Below are 25691 nucleotides of genomic sequence, written 5' to 3'. Positions count from 1 at the left end.
AGTGTATAGTGTATAGGGTTAGAGTTATAGTATATAGGTAGTGTATAGTATATAGGTTATGAGTTATAGTATATAGGTAGTGTATAGTGTATAGGGTTATGAGTTATAGTATATAGGTAGTGTATAGTGTATAGGGTTATGAGTTATAGTATATAGGTAGTGTATAGTGTATAGGGTTATGAGTTATAGTATATAGGTAGTGTATAGTGTATAGGGTTATGAGTTATAGTATATAGGTAGTGTATAGTGTATAGGGTTATGAGTTATAGTATATAGGTAGTGTATAGTGTATAGGGTTATGAGTTATAGTATATAGGTAGTGTATAGTGTATAGGGTTATGAGTTATAGTATATAGGTAGTGTATAGTGTATAGGGTTATGAGTTATAGTATATAGGTAGTGTATAGTGTATAGGGTTATGAGTTATAGTATATAGGTAGTGTATAGTGTATAGGGTTATGAGTTATAGTATATAGGTAGTGTATAGTGTATAGGGTTATGAGTTATAGTATATAGGTAGTGTATAGGGTTATGAGTTATAGTATATAGGTAGTGTATAGTGTATAGGGTTATGAGTTATGAACTGAGTTATAGTATATAGGTAGTGTATAGTGTATAGGGTTATGAGTTATAGTATATAGGTAGTGTATAGTGTATAGGGTTATGAGTTATAGTATATAGGTAGTGTATAGTGTATAGGGTTATGAGTTATAGTATATAGGTAGTGTATAGTGTATAGGGTTATGAGTTATAGTATATAGGTAGTGTATAGTGTATAGGGTTATGAGTTATAGTATATAGGTAGTGTATAGGGTTATGAGTTATAGTATATAGGTAGTGTATAGTGTTAGTTATAGTATAGTATATAGGTAGTGTATAGTGTATAGGGTTATGAGTTATATATAGGTAGTGTATAGGGTTATGTTATGAGTATAGTATATAGGTAGTGTATAGTGTATAGGGTTATGAGTTATAGTATATAGGTAGTGTATAGTGTATAGGGTTATGAGTTATAGTATATAGGTAGTGTATAGTGTATAGGGTTATGAGTTATAGTATATAGGTAGTGTATAGTGTATAGGGTTATGAGTTATAGTATATAGGTAGTGTATAGGGTATAGGGTTATGAGTTATAGTATATAGGTAGTGTATAGTGTATAGGGTTATGAGTTATAGTATATAGGTAGTGTATAGTGTATAGGGTTATGAGTTATAGTATATAGGTAGTGTATAGTGTATAGGGTTATGAGTTATAGTATATAGGTAGTGTATAGTGTATAGGGTTATGAGTTATAGTATATAGGTAGTGTATAGTGTATAGGGTTATGAGTTATAGTATATAGGTAGTGTATAGTGTATAGGGTTATGAGTTATAGTATATAGGTAGTGTATAGTGTATAGGGTTATGAGTTATAGTATATAGGTAGTGTATAGTGTATAGGGTTATGAGTTATAGTATATAGGTAGTGTATAGTGTATAGGGTTATGAGTTATAGTATATAGGTAGTGTATAGGGTTATGAGTTATAGTATATAGGTAGTGTATAGGGTTATGAGTTATAGTATATAGGTAGTGTATAGGGTTATGAGTTATAGTATATAGGTAGTGTATAGTGTATAGGGTTATGAGTTATAGTATATAGGTAGTGTATAGTGTATAGGGTTATGAGTTATAGTATATAGGTAGTGTATAGTGTATAGGGTTATGAGTTATAGTATATAGGTAGTGTATAGTGTATAGGGTTATGAGTTATAGTATATAGGTAGTGTATAGGGTATAGGGTTATGAGTTATAGTATATAGGTTAGTGTATAGGTAGTGTATAGTGTATAGTTATGAGTTATAGTATATAGGTAGTGTATAGTGTATAGGGTTATGAGTTATAGTATATAGGTAGTGTATAGTGTATAGGGTTATGAGTTATAGTATATAGGTAGTGTATAGTGTTATGAGTTATAGTTATAGTATATAGGTAGTGTATAGTGTATAGGGTTATGAGTTATAGTATATAGGTAGTGTATAGTGTATAGGGTTATGAGTTATAGTATATAGGTAGTGTATAGTGTATAGGGTTATGAGTTATAGTATATAGGTAGTGTATAGGGGGTTATGAGTTATAGTATATAGGTAGTGTATAGTGTATAGGGTTATGAGTTATAGTATATAGGTAGTGTATAGTATATAGGGTTATGAGTTATAGTTATAGTATATAGTAGTGTATAGTGTATAGGGTTATGAGTTATAGTATATAGGTAGTGTATAGTGTATAGGGTTATGAGTTATAGTATATAGGTAGTGTATAGTGTATAGGGTTATGAGTTATAGTATATAGGTAGTGTATAGGGTTATGAGTTATAGTATATAGGTAGTGTATAGTGTATAGGGTTATGAGTTATAGTATATAGGTAGTGTATAGTGTATAGGGTTATGAGTTATAGTATATAGGTAGTGTATAGTGTATAGGGTTATGAGTTATAGTAGTATATAGTGTATAGGGTTAGAGTATAGTGTATAGGGTTATGAGTTATAGTATATAGGTTATAGTATATAGTGTATAGGGTTATGAGTTATAGTATATAGGTAGTGTATAGGTATAGGGTTATGAGTTATAGTATATAGGTAGTGTATAGTGTATAGGGTTATGAGTTATAGTATATAGGTAGTGTATAGTGTATAGGGTTATGAGTTATAGTATATAGGTAGTGTATAGTGTTATAGGGTTATGAGTTATAGTTATAGTATAGGTAGTGTATAGTGTATAGGGTTATGAGTTATAGTATATAGGTAGTGTATAGTGTATAGGGTTATGAGTTATAGTATATAGGTAGTGTATAGTGTATAGGGTTATGTTATGAGTGTATTATAGTATATAGGTAGTGTATAGTGTATAGGGTTATGAGTTATAGTATATAGGTAGTGTATAGTGTATAGGGTTATGAGTTATAGTATATAGGTAGTGTATAGTGTATAGGGTTATGAGTTATAGTATATAGGTAGTGTATAGTGTATAGGGTTATGAGTTATAGTATATAGGTAGTGTATAGTGTATAGGGTTATGAGTTATAGTATATAGGTAGTGTATAGTGTATAGGGTTATGAGTTATAGTATATAGGTAGTGTATAGTGTATAGGGTTATGAGTTATAGTATATAGGTAGTGTATAGGGTATAGGGTTATGAGTTATAGTATATAGGTAGTGTATAGTGTATAGGGTTATGAGTTATGAGTTATAGTATATAGGTAGTGTATAGGGTATAGGGTTATGAGTTATAGTATATAGGTAGTGTATAGTGTATAGGGTTATGAGTTATAGTATATAGGTAGTGTATAGTGTATAGGGTTATGAGTTATAGTATATAGGTAGTGTATAGTGTATAGGGTTATGAGTTATAGTATATAGGTAGTGTATAGTGTATAGGGTTATGAGTTATAGTATATAGGTAGTGTATAGTGTATAGGGTTATGAGTTATAGTATATAGGTAGTGTATAGTGTATAGGGTTATGAGTTATAGTATATAGGTAGTGTATAGTGTATAGGGTTATGAGTTATAGTATATAGGTAGTGTATAGTGTATAGGGTTATGAGTTATAGTATATAGGTAGTGTATAGTGTATATGAGTTATAGTATATAGGTAGTGTATAGTGTATAGGGTTATGAGTTATAGTATATAGGTAGTGTATAGTGTATAGGGTTATGAGTTATAGTATATAGGTAGTGTATAGTGTATAGGGTTATGAGTTATAGTATATAGGTAGTGTATAGTGTATAGGGTTATGAGTTATAGTATATAGGTAGTGTATAGTGTATATTATGAGTTATAGTTATAGGTAGTGTATAGTATAGGGTTATGGTAGGTGTATAGTGTATAGGGTTATGAGTTATAGTATATAGGTAGTGTATAGTGTATAGGGTTATGAGTTATAGTATATAGGTAGTGTATAGTGTATAGGGTTATGAGTTATAGTATATAGGTAGTGTATAGGGTTATGAGTTATAGTATATAGGTAGTGTATAGTGTATAGGGTTATGAGTTATAGTATATAGGTAGTGTATATAGGTAGTGTATAGGGTTATGAGTTATAGTATATAGGTAGTGTATAGTGTATAGGGTTATGAGTTATAGTATATAGGTAGTGTATAGTGTATAGGGTTATGAGTTATAGTATATAGGTAGTGTATAGGGTTATAGTATATAGGTTATGAGTTATAGTATATAGGTAGTGTATAGTGTATAGGGTTATGAGTTATAGTATATAGGTAGTGTATAGTGTATAGGGTTATGAGTTATAGTATATAGGTAGTGTATAGTGTATAGGGTTATGAGTTATAGTATATAGGTAGTGTATAGTGTATAGTTATAGTATATAGGGTTATGATAGGGTTATAGTTATAGTATATAGGTAGTGTATAGTGTATAGGGTTATGAGTTATAGTATATAGGTAGTGTATAGTGTATAGGGTTATGAGTTATAGTATATAGGTAGTGTATAGTGTATAGGGTTATGAGTTATAGTATATAGGTAGTGTATAGGGTTATGAGTTATAGTATATAGGTAGTGTATAGTGTATAGGGTTATGAGTTATAGTATATAGGTAGTGTATAGGGTTATGAGTTATAGTATATAGGTAGTGTATAGTGTATAGGGTTATGAGTTATAGTATATAGGTAGTGTATAGTGTATAGGGTTATGAGTTATAGTATATAGGTAGTGTATAGTGTATAGGGTTATGAGTTATAGTATATAGGTAGTGTATAGTGTATAGGGTTATGAGTTATAGTATATAGGTAGTGTATAGTTATGAGTTATAGTATATAGGTAGTGTATAGTGTATAGGGTTATGAGTTATAGTATATAGGTAGTGTATAGTGTATAGGGTTATGAGTTATAGTATATAGGTAGTGTATAGTGTATAGGGTTATGAGTTATAGTATATAGGTAGTGTATAGTGTATAGGGTTATGAGTTATAGTATATAGGTAGTGTATAGGGTTAGGGTTATGAGTTATAGTATATAGGTAGTGTATAGTGTATAGGGTTAGTTATGAGTTATAGTATATAGGTAGTGTATAGTGTATAGGGTTATGAGTTATAGTATATAGGTAGTGTATAGGTATAGGGTTATGAGTTATAGTATATAGGTAGTGTATAGTGTATAGGGTTATGAGTTATAGTATATAGGTAGTGTATAGTGTATAGGGTTATGAGTTATAGTATATAGGTAGTGTATAGGTATAGGGTTATGAGTTATAGTATATAGGTAGTGTATAGTGTATAGGTATATAGTTATGAGTTATAGTATATAGGTAGTGTATAGTGTATAGGGTTATGAGTTATAGTATATAGGTAGTGTATAGTGTATAGGGTTATGAGTTATAGTATATAGGTAGTGTATAGGGTTATGAGTTAGTATATAGGTAGTGTATAGGGTATAGGGTTATGAGTTATAGTATATAGGTAGTGTATAGTGTATAGGGTTATGAGTTATAGTATATAGGTAGTGTATAGTGTATAGGGTTATGAGTTATAGTATATAGGTAGTGTATAGTGTATAGGGTTATGAGTTATAGGTAGTGTATAGTGTATAGGTAGTGTATAGTGTATAGGGTTATGAGTTATAGTATATAGGTAGTGTATAGTGTATAGGGTTATGAGTTATAGTATATAGGTAGTGTATAGGGTATAGGAGTTATGAGTTATAGTATATAGGTAGTGTATAGTGTATAGGGTTATGAGTTATAGTATATAGGTAGGTAGTGTATAGGGTTATGAGTTATAGTATAGGTAGTGTATAGTGTATAGGGTTATGAGTTATAGTATATAGGTAGTGTATAGGGTTATGAGTTATAGTATATAGGTAGTGTATAGTGTATAGGGTTATGAGTTATAGTATATAGGTAGTGTATAGTGTATAGGGTTATGAGTTATAGTATATAGGTAGTGTATAGTGTATAGGGTTATGAGTTATAGTATATAGGTAGTGTATAGTGTATAGGGTTATGAGTTATAGTATATAGGTAGTGTATAGGGTTATGAGTTATAGTATATAGGTAGTGTATAGTGTATAGGGTTATGAGTTATAGTATATAGTTGTATAGTGTATAGGGTAGTAGTATATAGGTAGTGTATAGGGTTATGAGTTATAGTATATAGGTAGTGTATAGGGTATAGGGTTATGAGTTATAGTATATAGGTAGTGTATAGTGTATAGGGTTATGAGTTATAGTATATAGGTAGTGTATAGTGTATAGGGTTATGAGTTATAGTATATAGGTAGTGTATAGTGTATAGGGTTATGAGTTATAGTATATAGGTAGTGTATAGGGTATAGGGTTATGAGTTATAGTATATAGGTAGTGTATAGGGTTATGAGTTATAGTATATAGGTAGTGTATAGTGTATAGGGTTATGAGTTATAGTATATAGGTAGTGTATAGTGTATAGGGTTATGAGTTATAGTATATAGGTAGTGTATAGGGTATAGGGTTATGAGTTATAGTATATAGGTAGTGTATAGTGTATAGGGTTATGAGTTATAGTATATAGGTAGTGTATAGGTATAGGTTATGAGTTATAGTATATAGGTAGTGTATAGTGTATAGGGTTATGAGTTATAGTATATAGGTAGTGTATAGTGTATAGGGTTATGAGTTATAGTATATAGGTAGTGTATAGTGTATAGGGTTATGAGTTATAGTATATAGGTAGTGTATAGTGTATAGGGTTATGAGTTATAGTATATAGGTAGTGTATAGTGTATAGGGTTATGAGTTATAGTATATAGGTATAGGGTTATGTATAGTGTATAGGGTTATGAGTTATAGTATATAGGTAGTGTATAGTGTATAGGGTTATGAGTTATAGTATATAGGTAGTGTATAGTGTATAGGGTTATGAGTTATAGTATATAGGTAGTGTATAGTGTATAGGGTTATGAGTTATAGTATATAGGTAGTGTATAGTGTATAGGGTTATGAGTTATAGTATATAGTGTATAGGGTTATGAGTTATAGTATAGGTAGTGTATAGGTATAGGGTTATGAGTTATAGTATATAGGTAGTGTATAGTGTATAGGGTTATGAGTTATAGTATATGTATAGTGTATAGGGTTATGAGTTATAGTATATAGGTAGTGCATAGGTATAGGGTTATGAGTTATAGTATATAGGTAGTGTATAGTGTATAGGGTTATGAGTTATAGTATATAGGTAGTGTATAGTGTATAGGGTTATGAGTTATAGTATATAGGTAGTGTATAGTGTATAGGGTTATGAGTTATAGTATATAGGTAGTGTATAGTGTATAGGGTTATGAGTTATAGTATATAGGTAGTGTATAGTGTATAGGGTTATGAGTTATAGTATATAGGTAGTGTATAGTGTAGTTATGAGTTATAGTATATAGGTAGTTATGAGTTATAGTATATATATAGGTAGTGTATAGTGTATAGGGTTATGAGTTATAGTATATAGGTAGTGTATAGTGTTATAGGGTTATGAGTTATAGTATATAGGTAGTGTATAGTGTATAGGGTTATGAGTTATAGTATATAGGTAGTGTATAGTGTATAGGGTTATGAGTTATAGTATATAGGTAGTGTATAGTTATAGTATAGGGTTATGAGTTATTATAGTATATAGGTAGTGTATAGGGGGTTATGAGTTATAGTATATAGGTAGTGTATAGTGGTATAGGGTTATGAGTTATAGTATATAGGTAGTGTATAGTGTATAGGGTTATGAGTTATAGTATATAGGTAGTGTATAGTTATAGTATAGTTAGGTAGTATATAGGTAGTTATGAGTTATAGTATATAGGTAGTGTATAGGGTTATGAGTTATAGTATATAGGTAGTGTATAGTGTATAGGGTTATGAGTTATAGTATATAGGTAGTGTATAGTGTATAGGGTTATGAGTTATAGTATATAGGTAGTGTATAGGGTTATGAGTTATAGTATATAGGTAGTGTATAGGGTATAGGGTTATGAGTTATAGTATATAGGTAGTGTATAGTGTATAGGGTTATGAGTTATGAACTGAGTTATAGTATATAGGTAGTGTATAGTGTATAGGGTTATGAGTTATAGTATATAGGTAGTGTATAGTGTATAGGGTTATGAGTTATAGTATATAGGTAGTGTATAGGGTATAGGGTTATGAGTTATAGTATATAGGTAGTGTATAGGGTTATGAGTTATAGTATATAGGTAGTGTATAGTGTATAGGGTTATGAGTTATAGTATATAGGTAGTGTATAGTGTATAGGGTTATGAGTTATAGTATATAGGTAGTGTATAGTGTATAGGGTTATGAGTTATAGTATATAGGTAGTGTATAGTGTATAGGGTTAGTGTATATAGGTAGTGTATAGTGTATAGGGTTATGAGTTATAGTATATAGGTAGTGTATATAGGGTTATGAGTTATAGTATATAGGTAGTGTATAGTGTATAGGGTTATGAGTGTATATAGGTAGTGTATAGGGTTATGAGTTATAGTATATAGGTAGTGTATAGTGTATAGGGTTATGAGTTATAGTATATAGGTAGTGTATAGTGTATAGGGTTATGAGTTATAGTATATAGGTAGTGTATAGTGTATAGGGTTATGAGTTATAGTATATAGGTAGTGTATAGTGTATAGGGTTATGAGTTATAGTATATAGGTAGTGTATAGTGTATAGGGTTATGAGTTATAGTATATAGGTAGTGTATAGTGTATAGGGTTATGAGTTATAGTATATAGGTAGTGTATAGTGTATAGGGTTATGAGTTATAGTATATAGGTAGTGTATAGTGTATAGGGTTATGAGTTATAGTATATAGGTAGTGTATAGTGTATAGGGTTATGAGTTATAGTATATAGGTAGTGTATAGTGTATAGGGTTATGAGTTATAGTATATAGGTAGTGTATAGTGTATAGGGTTATGAGTTATAGTATATAGGTAGTGTATAGTGTATAGGGTTATGAGTTATAGTATATAGGTAGTGTATAGTGTATAGGGTTATGAGTTATAGTATATAGGTAGTGTATAGTGTATAGGGTTATGAGTTATAGTATATAGGTAGTGTATAGTGTATAGGGTTATGAGTTATAGTATATAGGTAGTGTATAGTGTATAGGGTTATGAGTTATAGTATATAGGTAGTGTATAGTGTATAGGGTTATGAGTTATAGTATAGGTAGTGTATAGTGTATAGGGTTATGAGTTATAGTATATAGGTAGTGTATAGTTATAGTATAGGGTTATTATGAGTTATAGTATATAGGTAGTGTATAGTGTATAGGGTTATGAGTTATAGTATATAGGTAGTGTATAGTGTATAGGGTTATGAGTTATAGTATATAGGTAGTGTATAGTGTATAGGGTTATGAGTTATAGTATATAGGTAGTGTATAGTGTATAGGGTTATGAGTTATAGTATATAGGTAGTGTATAGTAGTTATAGTTATAGTATATAGGTAGTGTATAGTGTATAGGGTTATGAGTTATAGTATATAGGTAGTGTATAGTGTATAGGGTTATGAGTTATAGTGTATATAGGTTATAGTATATAGGTAGTGTATAGGGTTATGAGTTATAGTATATAGGTAGTGTATAGTGTATAGGGTTATGAGTTATAGTATATAGGTAGTGTATAGGGTATAGGGTTATGAGTTATAGTATATAGGTAGTGTATAGTGTATAGGGTTATGAGTTATAGTATATAGGTAGTGTATAGTGTATAGGGTTATTATAGTATATAGTTATAGTGTATAGGGTTAGTTATAGTATATAGGTAGTATAGGGTTATGAGTTATAGTATATAGGTAGTGTATAGTATATAGGTATAGTGTATAGTGTGTATAGGGTTATGAGTTATAGTATATAGGTAGTGTATAGTGTATAGGGTTATGAGTTATAGTATATAGGTAGTGTATAGTGTATAGGGTTATGAGTTATAGTATATAGGTAGTGTATAGGGTATAGGGTTATGAGTTATAGTATATAGGTAGTGTATAGTGTATAGGGTTATGAGTTATAGTATATAGGTAGTGTATAGTGTATAGGGTTATGAGTTATAGTATATAGGTAGTGTATAGTGTATAGGGTTATGAGTTATAGTATATAGGTAGTGTATAGTGTATAGGGTTATGAGTTATAGTATATAGGTAGTGTATAGGGTTATGAGTTATAGTATATAGGTAGTGTATAGGGTTATGAGTTATAGTATATAGGTAGTGTATAGTGTATAGGGTTATGAGTTATAGTATATAGGTAGTGTATAGGGTATAGGGTTATGAGTTATAGTATATAGGTAGTGTATAGTGTATAGGGTTATGAGTTATAGTATATAGGTAGTGTATAGTGTATAGGGTATATGAGTTATAGTGTATAGGTTAGTTATAGTATAGTGTATATAGGGTTATGAGTTATAGTATATAGGTAGTGTATAGGGTTATGAGTTATGAGTTATAGTATATAGGTAGTGTATAGGGTTATGAGTTATAGTATATAGGTAGTGTATAGTGTATAGGGTTATGAGTTATAGTATATAGGTAGTGTATAGTGTATAGGGTTATGAGTTATAGTATATAGGTAGTGTATAGTGTATAGGGTTATGAGTTATAGTATATAGGTAGTGTATAGTGTATAGGGTTATGAGTTATAGTATATAGGTAGTGTATAGTGTATAGGGTTATGAGTTATAGTATATAGGTAGTGTATAGGGTTATGAGTTATGAGTTATAGTATATAGGTAGTGTATAGGGTTATGAGTTATAGTATATAGGTAGTGTATAGTGTATAGGGTTATGAGTTATAGTATATAGGTAGTGTATAGTGTATAGGGTTATGAGTTATAGTATATAGGTAGTGTATAGTGAGTTATAGTATATAGGTAGTGTATAGTGTAGGGTTATGAGTTATAGTATATAGGTAGTGTATAGTGTATAGGGTTATGAGTTATAGTATATAGGTAGTGTATAGTGTATAGGGTTATGAGTTATAGTATATAGGTAGTGTATAGTGTATAGGGTTATGAGTTATAGTATATAGGTAGTGTATAGTGTATAGGGTTATGAGTTATAGTATATAGGTAGTGTATAGTGTATAGGGTTATGAGTTATAGTATATAGGTAGTGTATAGTGTATAGGGTTATGAGTTATAGTATATAGGTAGTGTATAGTGTATAGGGTTATGAGTTATAGTATATAGGTAGTGTATAGTGTATAGGGTTATGAGTTATAGTATATAGGTAGTGTATAGTGTATAGGGTTATGAGTTATAGTATATAGGTAGTGTATAGGTATAGGGTTATAGTATATAGGTAGTGTATAGTGTATATTAGAGTTATAGTATATAGGTATGTATAGTGTATAGGGTTATGAGTTATAGTATATAGGTAGTGTATAGTGTATAGGGTTATGAGTTATAGTATATAGGTAGTGTATAGTGTATAGGGTTATGAGTTATAGTATATAGGTAGTGTATAGTTATGAGTTATAGGGTTGTATGAGTTATAGTATAGTATATAGTAGTGTATAGTGTATAGGGTTATGAGTTATAGTATATAGGTAGTGTATAGTGTATAGGGTTATGAGTTATAGTATATAGGTAGTGTATAGTGTATAGGGTTATGAGTTATAGTATATAGGTAGTGTATAGTGTATAGGGTTATGAGTTATAGTATATAGGTAGTGTATAGTGTATAGGGTTATGAGTTATAGTATATAGGTAGTGTATAGTGTATAGGGTTATGAGTTATGAGTTATAGTATATAGGTAGTGTATAGTGTATAGGGTTATGAGTTATAGTATATAGGTAGTGTATAGTGTATAGGGTTATGAGTTATAGTATATAGGTAGTGTATAGTGTATAGGGTTATGAGTTATAGTATATAGGTAGTGTATAGGGTTATGAGTTATAGTATATAGGTAGTGTATAGTGTATAGGGTTATGAGTTATAGTATATAGGTAGTGTATAGTGTATAGGGTTATGAGTTATAGTATATAGGTAGTGTATAGTGTATAGGGTTATGAGTTATAGTATATAGGTAGTGTATAGTGTATAGGGTTATGAGTTATAGAGTTATAGTATAGGGTTAGGTTATGTATAGGTAGTGTATAGTGTTATGAGTTATAGTATATAGGTAGTGTATAGTGTATAGGGTTATGAGTTATAGTATATAGGTAGTGTATAGTGTATAGGGTTATGAGTTATAGTATATAGGTAGTGTATAGTGTATAGGGTTATGAGTTATAGTATATAGGTAGTGTATAGGGTATAGGGTTATGAGTTATAGTATATAGGTAGTGTATAGTGTATAGGGTTATGAGTTATAGTATATAGGTAGTGTATAGTGTATAGGGTTATGAGTTATAGTATATAGGTAGTGTATAGTGTATAGGGTTATGAGTTATAGTATATAGGTAGTGTATAGTGTATAGGGTTATGAGTTATAGTATATAGGTAGTGTATAGTGTATAGGGTTATGAGTTATAGTATATAGGTAGTGTATAGTGTATAGGGTTATGAGTTATAGTATATAGGTAGTGTATAGTGTATGGTTATGAGTTATAGTATATAGGTAGTGTATAGTGTATAGGGTTATGAGTTATAGTATATAGGTAGTGTATAGTGTATAGGGTTATGAGTTATAGTATATAGGTAGTGTATAGTGTATAGGGTTATGAGTTATAGTATATAGGTAGTGTATAGTGTATAGGGTTATGAGTTATAGTATATAGGTAGTGTATAGTGTATAGGGTTATGAGTTATAGTATATAGGTAGTGTATAGTGTATAGGGTTATGAGTTATAGTATATAGATAGTGTATAGGGTTATGAGTTATAGTATATAGGTAGTGTATAGTGTATAGGGTTATGAGTTATAGTATATAGGTAGTGTATAGTGTATAGGGTTATGAGTTATAGTATATAGGTAGTGTATAGTGTTATGAGTTATAGTTATAGAGTTATAGTATATAGGGTTAGTTATAGTATAGTGTATAGGGTTATGAGTTATAGTATATAGGTAGTGTATAGTGTATAGGGTTATGAGTTATAGTATATAGGTAGTGTATAGTGTATAGGGTTATGAGTTATAGTATATAGGTAGTGTATAGTGTATAGGGTTATGAGTTATAGTATATAGGTAGTGTATAGTGTATAGGGTTATGAGTTATAGTATATAGGTAGTGTATAGTGTATAGGGTTATGAGTTATAGTATATAGGTAGTGTATAGTGTATAGGGTTATGAGTTATAGTATATAGGTAGTGTATAGGGTTATGAGTTATAGTATATAGGTAGTGTATAGGGTTATGAGTTATAGTATATAGGTAGTGTATAGTGTATAGGGTTATGAGTTATAGTATATAGGTAGTGTATAGTGTATAGGGTTATGAGTTATAGTATATAGGTAGTGTATAGTGTATAGGGTTATGAGTTATAGTATATAGGTAGTGTATAGTGTATAGGGTTATGAGTTATAGTATATAGGTAGTGTATAGTGTATAGGGTTATGAGTTATAGTATATAGGTAGTGTATAGGGTTATGAGTTATAGTATATAGGTAGTGTATAGTGTATAGGGTTATGAGTTATAGTATATAGGTAGTGTATAGTGTATAGGGTTATGAGTTATAGTATATAGGTAGTGTATAGTGTATAGGGTTATGAGTTATAGTATATAGGTAGTGTATAGTGTATAGGGTTATGAGTTATAGTATATAGGTAGTGTATAGTGTATAGGGTTATGAGTTATGAACTGAGTTATAGTATATAGGTAGTGTATAGTGTATAGGGTTATGAGTTATAGTATATAGGTAGTGTATAGTGTATAGGGTTATGAGTTATAGTATATAGGTAGTGTATAGGGTTATGAGTTATAGTATATAGGTAGTGTATAGGGTATAGGGTTATGAGTTATAGTATATAGGTAGTGTATAGTGTATAGGGTTATGAGTTATAGTATATAGGTAGTGTATAGTGTATAGGGTTATGAGTTATAGTATATAGGTAGTGTATAGTGTATAGGGTTATGAGTTATAGTATATAGGTAGTGTATAGTGTATAGGGTTATGAGTTATAGTATATAGGTAGTGTATAGTGTATAGGGTTATGAGTTATAGTATATAGGTAGTGTATAGTGTATAGGGTTATGAGTTATAGTATATAGGTAGTGTATAGTGTATAGGGTTATGAGTTATAGTATATAGGTAGTGTGATAGTGTATAGGGTTATGAGTTATAGTATATGGTTATAGTATATAGGTTAGTGTATAGTGTAGTGTATAGGGTTATGAGTTATAGTATATAGGTAGTGTATAGTGTATAGGGTTATGAGTTATAGTATATAGGTAGTGTATAGTGTATAGGGTTATGAGTTATAGTATATAGGTAGTGTATAGTGTATAGGGTTATGAGTTATAGTATATAGGTAGTGTATAGGGTTATGAGTTATAGTATATAGGTAGTGTATAGTGTATAGGGTTATGAGTTATAGTATATAGGTAGTGTATAGTGTATAGGGTTATGAGTTATAGTATATAGGTAGTGTATAGTGTATAGGGTTATGAGTTATAGTATATAGGTAGTGTATAGTGTATAGGGTTATGAGTTATAGTATATAGGTAGTGTATAGTGTATAGGGTTATGAGTTATAGTATATAGGTAGTGTATAGTGTATAGGGTTATGAGTTATAGTATATAGGTAGTGTATAGTGTATATGAGTTATAGTATATAGGTAGTGTATAGTGTATAGGGTTATGAGTTATAGTATATAGGTAGTATAGGTAGTATAGTGTATAGTTATGAGTTATAGTATATAGGTAGTGTATAGGGTTATGAGTTATAGTATATAGGTAGTGTATAGTGTATAGGGTTATGAGTTATAGTATATAGGTAGTGTATAGTGTATAGGGTTATGAGTTATAGTATATAGGTAGTGTATAGTGTATAGGGTTATGAGTTATAGTATATAGGTAGTGTATAGTGTATAGGGTTATGAGTTATAGTATATAGGTAGTGTATAGTGTTATTATGAGTTATAGTATATAGGTAGTGTATAGTGTATAGGTTAGTTATATAGTATAGGTAGTGTATAGGGTTATGAGTTATAGTATATAGGTAGTGTATAGTGTATAGGGTTATGAGTTATAGTATATAGGTAGTGTATAGGGTTATGAGTTATAGTATATAGGTTATGAGGGTTATGAGTTATAGTATATAGGTAGTGTATAGTGTATAGGGTTATGAGTTATAGTATATAGGTAGTGTATAGTGTATAGGGTTATGAGTTATAGTATATAGGTAGTGTATAGTGTATAGGGTTATGAGTTATAGTATATAGGTAGTGTATAGTGTATAGGGTTATGAGTTATAGTATATAGGTAGTGTATAGTGTATAGGGTTATGAGTTATAGTATATAGGTAGTGTATAGTGTATAGGGTTATGAGTTATAGTATATAGGTAGTGTATAGTGTATAGGGTTATAGTTATAGTATATTATAGTGTATAGGGTTATGAGTTATAGTATATAGGTAGTGTATAGGGTTATGTTATAGTATATAGGTAGTGTATAGGGTTATGAGTTATAGTATATAGGTAGTGTATAGTTATGTTATAGTATATAGGTTGTATAGGGTTATGAGTTATAGTATATAGGTAGTGTATAGTGTATAGGGTTATGAGTTATAGTATATAGGTAGTGTATAGTGTATAGGGTTATGAGTTATAGTATATAGGTAGTGTATAGGTTAGTGTTATAGTATATAGGGTTATAGGGTTATGAGTTATAGTATATAGGTAGTGTATAGGGTTATTATGAGTTATAGTATATAGGTAGTGTATAGTGTATAGGGTTATGAGTTATAGTATATAGGTAGTGTATAGTGTATAGGGTTATGAGTTATAGTATATAGGTAGTGTATAGGGTATAGGGTTATGAGTTATAGTATATAGGTAGTGTATAGTGTATAGGGTTATGAGTTATAGTATATAGGTAGTGTATAGTGTATAGGGTTATGAGTTATAGTATATAGGTAGTGTTAGGGTTATGAGTTATAGTATATAGGTAGTGTATAGTGTATAGGGTTATGAGTTATAGTATATAGGTAGTGTATAGGGTTATGAGTTATAGTATATAGGTAGTGTATAGTGTTATAGTTATAGGTTATAGGGTTATGTTATAGTATATAGGTAGTGTATAGTGTATAGGGTTATGAGTTATAGTATATAGGTAGTGTATAGTGTATAGGGTTATGAGTTATAGTATATAGGTAGTGTATAGGGTTATGAGTTATAGTATATAGGTAGTGTATAGGGTATAGGGTTATGAGTTATAGTATATAGGTAGTGTATAGTGTATAGGGTTATGAGTTATAGTATATAGGTAGTGTATAGTGTATAGGGTTATGAGTTATAGTATATAGGTAGTGTATAGTGTATAGGGTTATAGTATATAGGTAGTGTATAGTGTATAGGGTTATGAGTTATAGTATATAGGTAGTGTATAGTGTTAGGGTTATGAGTTATAGTATATAGGTAGTGTATAGTTATGTTATAGGGTAGTGTATAGATAGGGTTATGAGTTATATAGGTAGTGTATAGGTAGGTAGTGTATATAGGGTTATAGTTATAGTATATAGGTTATGAGTTATAGTATAGGTAGTGTATAGGGTTATGAGTTATGAGTTATAGTATATAGGTAGTGTATAGTATAGTTATGAGTTATAGTATATAGGTAGTGTATAGTGTATAGGGTTATGAGTTATAGTATATAGGTAGTATAGGGTTATGAGTTATAGTATATAGGTAGTGTATAGTGTATAGGGTTATGAGTTATAGTATATAGGTAGTGTATAGTGTATAGGGTTATGAGTTATAGTATATAGGTAGTGTATAGGTATAGGGTTATGAGTTATAGTATATAGGTAGTGTATAGTGTATAGGGTTATGAGTTATAGTATATAGGTAGTGTATAGTGTATAGGGTTATGAGTTATAGTATATAGGTAGTGTATAGTGTATAGGGTTATGAGTTATAGTATATAGGTAGTGTATAGGTTAGGGTTATGAGTTATAGTATATAGGTTATAGTATAGGGTTAGAGTTATAGTATATAGGTAGTGTATAGTGTATAGGGTTATGAGTTATAGTATATAGGTAGTGTATAGTGTATAGGGTTATGAGTTATAGTATATAGGTAGTGTATAGTGTATAGGGTTATGAGTTATAGTATATAGGTAGTGTATAGTGTATAGGGTTATGAGTTATAGTATATAGGTAGTGTATAGTGTATAGGGTTATGAGTTATAGTATATAGGTAGTGTATAGTGTATAGGGTTATGAGTTATAGTATATAGGTAGTGTATAGTGTATAGGGTTATGAGTTATAGTATATAGGTAGTGTATAGTGTATAGGGTTATGAGTTATAGTATATAGGTAGTGTATAGTGTATAGGGTTATGAGTTATAGTATATAGGTAGTGTATAGTGTATAGGGTTATGAGTTATAGTATATAGGTAGTGTATAGTGTTATGAGTTATAGTATATAGGTAGTGTATAGGGTTATGAGTTATAGTATATAGGTAGTGTATAGTGTATAGGGTTATGAGTTATAGTATATAGGTAGTGTATAGTGTATAGGGTTATGAGTTATAGTATATAGGTAGTGTATAGTGTATAGGGTTATGAGTTATAGTATATAGGTAGTGTATAGGGTTATGAGTTATAGTATATAGGTAGTGTATAGGGTTATGAGTTATAGTATATAGGTAGTGTATAGGGTTATGAGTTATAGTATATAGGTAGTGTATAGTGTATAGGGTTATGAGTTATAGTATATAGGTAGTGTATAGTGTATTGGGTTATGAGTTATGAACTGAGTTATAGTATATAGGTAGTGTATAGTGTATAGGGTTATGAGTTATAGTATATAGGTAGTGTATAGGGTTATGAGTTATAGTATATAGGTAGTGTATAGTGTATAGGGTTATGAGTTATAGTATATAGGTAGTGTATAGTGTATAGGGTTATGAGTTATAGTATATAGGTAGTGTATAGTGTATAGGGTTATGAGTTATAGTATATAGGTAGTGTATAGGGTATAGGGTTATGAGTTATAGTATATAGGTAGTGTATAGGGTATAGGGTTATGAGTTATAGTATATAGGTAGTGTATAGTGTTATAGGGTTATAGTATAGGTAGTTATTATAGTATATAGGTAGTGTATAGTGTATAGGGTTATGAGTTATAGTATATAGGTAGTGTATAGTGTATAGGGTTATGAGTTATAGTATATAGGTAGTGTATAGTGTATAGGGTTATGAGTTATAGTATATAGGTAGTGTATAGGGTTATGAGTTATAGTATATAGGTAGTGTATAGTGTATAGGGTTATGAGTTATAGTATATATAGTGTATAGTATAGGGTTATGAGTTATAGTATATAGGTAGTGTATAGTGTATAGGGTTATAGAGTTATAGTATATTAGGTAGTGTATAGGGTTATGAGTTATAGTATATAGGTAGTGTATAGGGTTATGAGTTATAGTATATAGGTAGTGTATAGTGTATATGGTTATAGTTATAGGTAGTTATAGTTATGAGTTATAGTATATAGGTAGTGTATAGTGTATAGGGTTATGAGTTATAGTATATAGGTAGTGTATAGTGTATAGGGTTATGAGTTATAGTATATAGGTAGTGTATAGGGTATAGGGTTATGAGTTATAGTATATAGGTAGTGTATAGTGTATAGGGTTATGAGTTATAGTATATAGGTAGTGTATAGGGTTATGAGTTATAGTATATAGGTAGTGTATAGTGTATAGGGTTATGAGTTATAGTATATAGGTAGTGTATAGTGTATAGGGTTATGAGTTATAGTATATAGGTAGTGTATAGTGTATAGGGTTATGAGTTATAGTATATAGGTAGTGTATAGGGTATAGGGTTATGAGTTATAGTATATAGGTAGTGTATAGTGTATAGGGTTATGAGTTATAGTATATAGGTAGTGTATAGTGTATAGGGTTATGAGTTATAGTATATAGGTAGTGTATAGTGTAGGGTTATAGTTATAGTAGGTAGTGTATAGTGTATAGGGTTATGAGTTATAGTATATAGGTAGTGTATAGTGTATAGGGTTATGAGTTATAGTATATAGGTAGTGTATAGTGTATAGGGTTATGAGTTATAGTATATAGGTAGTGTATAGGGTATAGGGTTATGAGTTATAGTATATAGGTAGTGTATAGTGTATAGGGTTATGAGTTATAGTATATAGGTAGTGTATAGTGTATATAGGGTTATGAGTTATAGTATATAGGTAGTGTATAGTGTATAGGGTTATGAGTTATAGTATATAGGTAGTGTATAGTGTATAGGGTTATGAGTTATAGTATATAGGTAGTGTATAGTGTATAGGGTTATGAGTTATAGTATATAGGTAGTGTATAGGGTTATGAGTTATAGTATATAGGTAGTGTATAGGGTTATGAGTTATAGTATATAGGTAGTGTATAGTGTATAGTGTTATGAGTTATAGTATATAGGTAGTGTATAGTGTATAGGGTTATGAGTTATAGTGTATAGGGTTATGAGTTATAGTATATAGGTAGTGTATAGTGTATAGGGTTATGAGTTATAGTATATAGGTAGTGTATAGTGTATAGGGTTATGAGTTATAGTATATAGGTAGTGTATAGTGTATAGGGTTATGAGTTATAGTATATAGGTAGTGTATAGGGTTATGAGTTATAGTATATAGGTAGTGTATAGTGTATAGGGTTATGAGTTATAGTATATAGGTAGTGTATAGGGTATAGGGTTATGAGTTATAGTATATAGGTAGTGTATAGGGTTATGAGTTATGAGTTATAGTATATAGGTAGTGTATAGTGTATAGGGTTATGAGTTATAGTATATAGGTAGTGTATAGTGTATAGGGTTATGAGTTATAGTATATAGGTAGTGTATAGTGTATAGGGTTATGAGTTATAGTATATAGGTAGTGTATAGTGTTATGAGTTATAGTATATAGGTAGTGTATAGTGTATAGGGTTATGAGTTATAGTATATAGGTAGTGTATAGGGTTATGAGTTATGAGTTATAGTATATAGGTAGTGTATAGTGTATAGGGTTATGAGTTATAGTATATAGGTAGTGTATAGTGTATAGGGTTATGAGTTATAGTATATAGGTAGTGTATAGTGTATAGGGTTATGAGTTATAGTATATAGGTAGTGTATAGTGTATAGTGTTATGAGTTATAGTATATAGGTAGTGTATAGTGTATAGGGTTATGAGTTATAGTATATAGGTAGTGTATAGTGTATAGGGTTATGAGTTATAGTATATAGGTAGTGTATAGTGTATAGGGTTATGAGTTATAGTATATAGGTAGTGTATAGTGTATAGGGTTATGAGTTATAGTATATAGGTAGTGTATAGTGTATAGGGTTATGAGTTATAGTATATAGGTAGTGTATAGTGTATAGGGTTATGAGTTATAGTATATAGGTAGTGTATAGTGTATAGGGTTATGAGTTATAGTATATAGGTAGTGTATAGTGTATAGGGTTATGAGTTATAGTATATAGATAGTGTATAGGGTTATGAGTTATAGTATATAGGTAGTGTATAGTGTATAGGGTTATGAGTTATAGTATATAGGTAGTGTATAGTGTATAGGGTTATGAGTTATAGTATATAGGTAGTGTATAGTGTATAGGGTTATGAGTTATAGTATATAGGTAGTGTATAGGGTATAGGGTTATGAGTTATAGTATATAGGTAGTGTATAGGGTATAGGGTTATGAGTTATAGTATATAGGTAGTGTATAGTGTATAGGGTTATGAGTTATAGTATATAGGTAGTGTATAGTGTTATGAGTTATAGTATATAGGTAGTGTATAGGGTATAGGGTTATGAGTTATAGTATATAGGTAGTGTATAGTGTATAGGGTTATGAGTTATAGTATATAGGTAGTGTATAGTGTATAGGGTTATGAGTTATAGTATATAGGTAGTGTATAGTGTATAGGGTTATGAGTTATAGTATATAGGTAGTGTATAGTGTATAGGGTTATGAGTTATAGTATATAGGTAGTGTATAGGGTTATGAGTTATAGTATATAGGTAGTGTATAGGGTATAGGGTTATGAGTTATGACCTGCTGCTCTTCCTGACACCGTCAATTCTCTGGCAACAGCTCTGGTGGACATTCCTGCAGTCAGCATACCAACTGCACGTGTTCCCTCAACTTGAGACGTCTGTGTGTCATTGTGTTGTGTGACAAAACTGCGCATTTTTAACATTTTCGAGTGTCCACAGCACAAGGTGCACCTGTGTAATGGCCATGCTGTTTAATCACTTTATTGATGTGTCACACCTGTCAGATGGATGGATTATCTTGGCAAAGGAGAAATGCTCACTAACAGGGATGTAAACGCATTTGGGCACAACATTTGAGTTTATTTATTTTTTTTTTTTTTTGCATTTCTGGGATCTTATTTCAGCTCATGAAACATGGGACCAACACTTTACATGTTGTATTTATATTTTTGTTCAGTGTTGTTACTCGACAATGATAACCGAGATGACAGAGTGAGGAGAAAGACGCCTGTACAGAATACAAATATTCCAAACCAAAATAAATGTCAACGCAATAGATTTCTGGTCCAAAAATACAAAGTGTTGTGTTTGGGGCAATTACAACACATTACTGAGTACCACTCTACGTATTTTCTAGCAATAGTGTTGGCTGCATCATGTTATGGGTATACTTGTCATCGTTAAGGACTAAGGGAGTTTTTCAGGATGAAAAAAAAAAAACGTAATGAAGCTAAGCACAGGTAAAATCCTAGAGGACAACCCGGTTCTGCTTTCCACTAGACACTAGGAGATTAATTCACATTAATTCACGCAGGACAATAACCTAAGACACGAGGCCAAATCTACACTGGAGTTGCTTACCAAGAAGACAGTGACTATTCCTGAGATGCCGAGTTACAGTTTTAGATTTAAATCTACTTGAACATCTATGGCAATGATCAACAACCAATTTGACAGAGCCTGAATCATAAAATAAATAAATGATAATGGTGTTTTGCACACTCCAGGTGTGGGAAGCTCTTAGAGACATCCACAGAAAGACCCTCGGCTGTAATCACTGCCTAAAGTGCTTTTACAAAGGCTGTGTGTGTGTGTGTGTGTGTGTGTGTGTGTGTGTGTGTGTGTGTGTGTGTGTGTGTGTGTGTGTGTGTGTGTGTGTGTGTGTGTGTGTGTGTGAATACTTATAGACATTAAATATTTCATTTTCATACAAAAAAAAATTGAAAAACATGTTTTCACTTTGTCATTATGGGGGGTATTGTGTGAAGTTGGGCGACATTCTGTTTTAAATAAATGGAATCCATTTTGAATTCAGGCTGTAGCACAACAACATGTAGAATATTGTAAAGGAGTATGAATAGTTCTGAACTCACACTCTCTCTCCTCCCCTGTAGAATATGTAAAGGAGTATGAATAGTTCTGAACTCTCTCTCTCTCTCCTCCCCTGTAGAATATGTAAAGGAGTATGAATAGTTCTGAACTCACTCTCTCTGTCCTCCCCTGTAGAATATGTAAAGGAGTATGAATAGTTCTGAACTCACTCTCTCTCTCCTCCCCTGTAGAATATGTAAAGGAGTATGAATAGTTCTGAACTCTCTCTCTCTCTCCCCCTGTAGAATATGTAATGAATAGTTCTGAATAGTTCTGAACTCTCTCTCTCTCCTCCCCTGTAGAATATGTAAAGGAGTATGAATAGTTCTGAACTCACTCTCTCTCTCCTCCCCTGTAGAATATGTAAAGGAGTATGAATAGTTCTGAACTCTCTCTCTCTCCTCCCCTGAATATGTAAAGAATAACTCTCTCTCTCTCCTCCCTGTAAATATGTAAAGAGTATGAATAGTTCTGAACTCACTCTCTCTCTCTCCCCCCTGTAGAATATGTAAAGGAGTATGAATAGTTCTGAACTCTCTCTCTCTCTCCCCCTGTAGAATATGTAAAGAGTATGAACTAGAATATGTAAAGGAGTATGAATAGTTCTGAACTCTCTCTCTCTCTCCCCTGTAGAATATGTAAAGGAGTATGAATAGTTCTGAACTCACTCTCTCTCTCCTCCCCTGTAGAATATGTAAAGGAGTATGAATAGTTCTGAACTCACTCTCTCTCTCTCTCCCTGTAGAATATGTAAAGGAGTATGAATAGTTCTGAACTCACTCTCTCTCTCCTCCCCTGTAGAATATGTAAAGGAGTATGAATAGTTCTGAACTCACTCTCTCTCTCCTCCCCTGTAGAATATGTAAAGGAGTATGAATAGTTCTGAACTCACTCTCTCTCTCCTCCCCTGTAGAATATGTAAAGGAGTATGAATAGTTCTGAACTCTCTCTCTCTCTCCTCCCCTGTAGAATATGTAAAGGAGTATGAATAGTTCTGAACTCACTCTCTCTCTCCTCCCCTGTAGAATATGTAAAGGAGTATGAATAGTTCTGAACTCACTCTCTCTCTCCTCCCCTGTAGAATATGTAAAGGAGTATGAATAGTTCTGAACTCACTCTCTCTCTCCTCCCCTGTAGAATATGTAAAGGAGTATGAATAGTTCTGAACTCACTCTCTCTCTCCTCCCCTGTAGAATATGTAAAGGAGTATGAATAGTTCTGAACTCACTCTCTCTCTCCTCCCCTGTAGAATATGTAAAGGAGTATGAATAGTTCTGAACTCACTCTCTCTCTCCTCCCCTGTAGAATATGTAAAGGAGTATGAATAGTTCTGAACTCTCTCTCTCTCTCCTCCCCCGTGGGGCCCTGTTGCGGATTCTAGCCATGAAATGTCTGGCCAAATCGGTATTCTGAAGTTGTCAGGTTGCCGTGTGCGTTGCTTGGTCCTTCTGTCCGTGTGGAGCATCTCTGTCCACATCTTAACAGGTAATAGATCTGATGTCATTTCCACTGTGTCGTTTTCACTTCGGCCACATTTGTCCTCGTCATATTCTGAGATCAGTGTTTTGTTCCTTCTTAAAACCAGGTGTCACTAACAGTCATCGTGACATGTCCTTGCCATTATTTATACCATATTATATCTCATTCCTGTTCGCAGGTCGGCCTATTAGAAGAGAGGATCTCTTGTGTTGTGGTATTAGTCCATAGTGTTGTGGTATTAGTCTTCAGTGTTGTGGTATTAGTCTATAGTGTTGTGGTATTAGTCTATAGTGTTGTGGTATTAGTCTATAGTGTTGTGGTATTAGTCTTCAGTGTTGTGGTATTAGTCCATAGTGTTGTGGTATTAGTCCATAGTGTTGTGGTATTAGTCTATAGTGTTGTGGTATTAGTCTATAGTGTTGTGGTATTAGTCTATAGTGTTGTGGTATTAGTCCATAGTGTTGTGGTATTAGTCCATAGTGTTGTGGCATTAGTCTTCAGTGTTGTGGCATTAGTCTTCAGTGTTGTGGTATTAGTCTGTTGTGGTATTAGTCTATAGTGTTGTGGTATTAGTCCATAGTGTTGTGGTATTAGTCCATAGTGTTGTGGTATTAGTCCATAGTGTTGTGGTATTAGTCTTCAGTGTTGTGGTATTAGTCCATAGTGTTGTGGTATTAGTCCATAGTGTTGTGGTATTAGTCCATAGTGTTGTGGTATTAGTCCATAGTGTTGTGGTATTAGTCTTCAGTGTTGTGGTATTAGTCTATAGTGTTGTGGTATTAGTCTATAGTGTTGTGGTATTAGTCTATAGTGTTGTGGTATTAGTCTATAGTGTTGTGGTATTAGTCCATAGTGTTGTGGTATTAGTCCATAGTGTTGTGGTATTAGTCCATAGTGTTGTGGTATTAGTCTATAGTGTTGTGGTATTAGTCTATAGTGTTGTGGTATTAGTCCATAGTGTTGTGGTATTAGTCCATAGTGTTGTGGTATTAGTCTATAGTATTGTGGTATTAGTCTATAGTATTGTGGTATTAGTCTATAGTGTTGTGGTATTAGTCCATAGTGTTGTGGTATTAGTCTTCATTGTTGTGGTATTAGTCTATAGTGTTGTGGTATTAGTCTATAGTGTTGTGGTATTAGTCTATAGTGTTGTGGTATTAGTCCATAGTGTTGTGGTATTAGTCCACTAATACGGTATTAGTCCACTAATAAGGACTAATACTTCTTGGCAGAGTTCCAAAGAAAAAGCCATATCTCAGACTGGCCAATAAAAATAAAAGATTTAGATGGGCAAAAGAACACAGACACTGGACAGAGGAACTCTGCCTAGAAGGCCAGCATCCTGGAGTCTCCTTTTCACTGTTGACGATGAGACTGGTGTTTTGCGGGTACTATTTAATGAAACTGCCAGTTGAGGACTTGTGAGAGGAGTCTGTTTCTCAAACTAGACACTCTAATGTACTTGTCCTCTTGCTCAGTTGTGCACCGGGGCCTCCCACTCCTCTTTCTATTCTGGTTAGAGCTAGTTTGAGCTGTTCTGTGAAGAGAGTAGTACACAGCGTTGTACGAGATTTTCAGTTTCTTGCAATTTCTCGCTTGGAATAGCCTTCATTTCTCAGAACAAGAATAAACTGACGAGTTTCAGAAGAAATGTCTTTGATTCTAGCCATTTTGAGCCTGTAATCGAACCCACAAATGCTGATGCTCCAGATACTCAACTAGTCTAAAGAAGG

The 25691-nt window shown here is 31.6% G+C and overlaps 1 long non-coding RNA gene across 1 annotated transcript; it reads left to right on the top strand.

The window, feature by feature from the left end:
• Window positions 1–1375: 1375 nt before the first annotated feature.
• Window positions 1376–19516, top strand: LOC127929648 (uncharacterized). Its single transcript, XR_008135695.1, has 3 exons — window positions 1376–1602; window positions 17697–17795; window positions 19440–19516. It is a non-coding gene; the product is annotated as an uncharacterized LOC127929648 (long non-coding RNA).
• The last annotated feature ends 6175 nt before the right edge of the window (window positions 19517–25691 follow it).

This window comes from Oncorhynchus keta, unplaced genomic scaffold (assembly GCF_023373465.1).
Source record: "Oncorhynchus keta strain PuntledgeMale-10-30-2019 unplaced genomic scaffold, Oket_V2 Un_scaffold_9339_pilon_pilon, whole genome shotgun sequence".
NCBI lineage: Eukaryota > Metazoa > Chordata > Actinopteri > Salmoniformes > Salmonidae > Oncorhynchus > Oncorhynchus keta.
This window is presented reverse-complemented; position numbering and strand designations above follow the sequence as displayed.